Source organism: Ctenocephalides felis, unplaced genomic scaffold, assembly GCF_003426905.1.
Source record: "Ctenocephalides felis isolate EL2017-DRISC unplaced genomic scaffold, ASM342690v1 CF-g0.4_SCAFFOLD_03571, whole genome shotgun sequence".
NCBI lineage: Eukaryota > Metazoa > Arthropoda > Insecta > Siphonaptera > Pulicidae > Ctenocephalides > Ctenocephalides felis.
In genome coordinates, this window is record NW_020539725.1 from 50281459 (window position 1) to 50285182 (window position 3724).

Here is a 3724-nt window from a genome sequence, read left to right on the forward strand (position 1 = left end):
AATATTTCCATTAATTCCCAAATCAATATTTTAACACAACGAGTTAAGCCAACCACTTGTCCCGAAATGTACCCCGAACCTCATGCAGTTTATTCCCAAGGTTCGGGTTCAGTTTGCGTCGTACTTAATTAAGTCTGTATCGATTCTGACATATTTACTCAAAGGCCATTATAGGATGTCGCAAAATCCGTAGCACTGTCGGAATTTCATATTGACAAATTCCGTACTAAGTTTTAGTCGCCAATTAAATTTGATTGACGCATCGTTTAACTAAAGTGCTTAACTAGCGTATCGAATAATTGAACTAGTGAACATATTGATTATGTGATACTTCCTAGCACACTTCCTAAGTTCACATGATAAATAATATTATTCATCCATCCACCATTGAATGTTTGAACAACAATTGTGATTCTAAGTTGCGTTCTACGCATCAGACTATATTTTCCAAGATTATAATTTTTTAGCAACATGTACGAATTTTTATTATATATCAATCTTAAAATGCTCCAGGAAAAAACCAAGTCAAATTTTACGCTACCTCCATTATTATTTCTTTATTATTACACCTTGGTTTCACCAGATTAATTTTTCATTAAGGACAAGAATAAACAAACGTCAATCTGCTGGCGATTTTGTCTTGGTGTGAAAGGAAAGATTCATAGCTTGCTCTTAACTTAATTCCGTATTATTTGCGAGAACGCTTTGATCTGCCCAGGTGTCATTTCCCAAGAACTCATTTATTACAATTAGGAGGATTAGCAAGAATCGCGTCACACGAAATATATTTCATCTCTCATATTGTACGTGACTCGGATTTAGGGCAATGCTAAATGTTACATGATATATTTCAAGGTAGAAGCTGTATGTATGAAATATGATCTTTAATAAATGGTTAATGCATATAATAATTAGACATACTTTACAAAGAACAATTTAAAAAATTATCTCGTGAAGATCAGGATTGGTTGCGTAATAAACTCAATAAAAAAGAGTGCGCGTAAGGTTCACACGCGATTGAAGTAAAATTTATTTGCTACTGTACAAGATGCCATTTAAGTGAAAATAAATACATCATTTAACAATTTTGAATAATGTTTATCAGTAATATGGTAACACTCGTAATGCACACATTTAATAGTGTCAACTATCATACACATTCATATAATGATAAATTATAAATTATATATTTATAATAGCGTTAAAAATCTTTATAATGTTTAAAAACAATAATGTAGTTGAAGTCATACTTCAAATATGACATGATCGGTTAATCGGAATTAGCATTTAGGATTCGAATCCTCAATAGAGAAATGAAGAAATTGCTGATTAATAAATTCTATAATATTCGTTCACACAATGGATTATGTTAAATAACGCCTAAACAAATATTGTTTTTGCAACTTCACTTTATTATAAAATTATCATGTATTTGTGTTTGATGAACTTCATGTAATTAAAATTAACAGGCATTCATTGACAGCTTTTTTTTACTTTTTCTCGATATAATCGCATTCTTCAAACAGCTGCAATATCTGTCTTGCCTAAATAATATTTTCCATTTTAAAAACTTCTAAGATTTATAGAAAAAAAACTAAGATTTATAGAAACTACAAATAATATAGAAATAGTTTTTAATCAATAAACTTCCGTTTAGTACACGGCACAAATGTTTAATTTGTTCTATTATTTTCAGGAAAAAATATTCTTCTGATTCAAGCATTTTTCTTCAAACCAAGATTTGTACTACGATGTTACTTTAAAATGTTTATCTATGCCGATTTCATTGTTGATATTGGTAAGCATACAACGTTGACGCTGGCACGCATACAACGACAGATCTCTATTCACATACGCGACGACTAATCACAATCGAGCCGTATAGAGATGATATCATCGAGAGCCAATGACCAATCATTAGCACTGGACTCTTATCTTATCTGCCGTAACGCACTTCCGTTGCATTTGTACAGATTTACACCCTAGTCACGTCTAAAGTTTTATTTTAAATATTTAGAGCCATAACATACAGTTGCCATAACAACGCTGTATTAGGAGAATTGGTTCTTAACCAAAAATGTGTAGAACATTAATTTAACTCAAGTGCAATTTCGAAATAATCTTACTACAAGAAGTTCTTTCCGGAAATGAATAAAACATTTTACATTAAGCTGATTTTTAAAAAGCATTTGCAAAATAAATTACCTTGTGTAAATTCTCAGAGGTTTTTCTTCTCTAAATTCTTATATATTTTTAAAGCTTTGTATATTTAAATTTCAATTAGAAAATTGGTAGAATAAATTTTAATTACGAATCGACCAGTCTTTGCCAGTCAAATGCTGTTCGTCGTCCGTAATTGCAAGTTTTTGCATTAAAACCTTTTTACAAGAAGCTTTTTCCGGTTGAGAATAAAGTATTTCCCCGGCGTGTAAATGGGGCAGCTCTTCAAATATTCATGGATCACTCTTCCCTTAGTGCTCTATATCTGAGCTGTAGCTCGGGCTGCTATATGGAGCAAACGTTTTTATTATGCAAGATTCCGGCTGCAATGTCGTTACTTCATTAGAGACAGATGGAAAGTTTGAGATGGAAAAGTACTTTGAATACGAATTGTTATTCAAAGTATTTGTTTTAATTGACGTCACTAATGATGGCTGGAATAACGATTGAAACTTTGAAATTTAGAATGAATCCTAGACATTGTAAATGATACTCTTGGAAGACAATTTTATGGAAAGTGTTGCATCACTTCAGTGAGTTTGTATATTGAATCAATTATGCACGATTTATAGATTAAAATAATAATTTGATGTATTGAGAACAATGGTAAAATCTGATCAAAATTTTGATTCTGTAACATCTAGTTTGATTCTGTTACATCTGTTACATTCATATGGAAAACTGCGCTTGTGTCTTTCGTGGTTGATTGTTGATCCGTATCATGTGCATCATCGAGTAAAACATACCGTTCAGCATCGCAATATACTCGTATAAGCTCATAAGCAATATATAAGTGTGAGTGTGTGGGCGTGCGTGTGTGTGTATCTATGTGCAGATACAATTTTTTATCGACGATTTCGAGAACAAGAATCAACCAATTTGAATGATTCAAAAAACATTTTATTTGTATTGACGAAATAAAGAACTGGTAGGAAAAATTGAATCTGTTTTAAAAAATTTAATTTTTGGTACGGAATGTTCCAGCAATTTGCCTTAAGGCACGATGCACCACTAGTTTTTTTTAAAGCATTTTTACAAAGGCTACAATATTTAACCATAGCAGAGTAGAAATATCAATTAATTTAATTTAGCTATTTAATTTTTTTATTTTTACCTTGATATACTTGTCTATTCACTATTATTTATTTCACTTTTGCCAGTGTTCAGATTGAGTTGCTCCTTTTTACCCAACTGCATATAAGCTTTTATGGCAGAAAAACTTAAAAAAACACACAAACAAAAATAACGTTTACTTAAAAATTATATCAAGGTATAGTGAACTAAACAATAGTGCTCACAACCAAAAAACTAATAACAGAAGAAAACACCTTGTATTATAGTAATAAAACTCTTTTCCTCCACTTTCAAAGGTAAAAAAATAATAAAAGTTGTTAATTTTACTTGTTTTTCATATATCAGTTATGGACCTTTATCCCCGAGGACCATTAATCCCTGCTCAACCCTGTATATTATTAAAACTTCTGTTTATAGCGCATTATTCCCA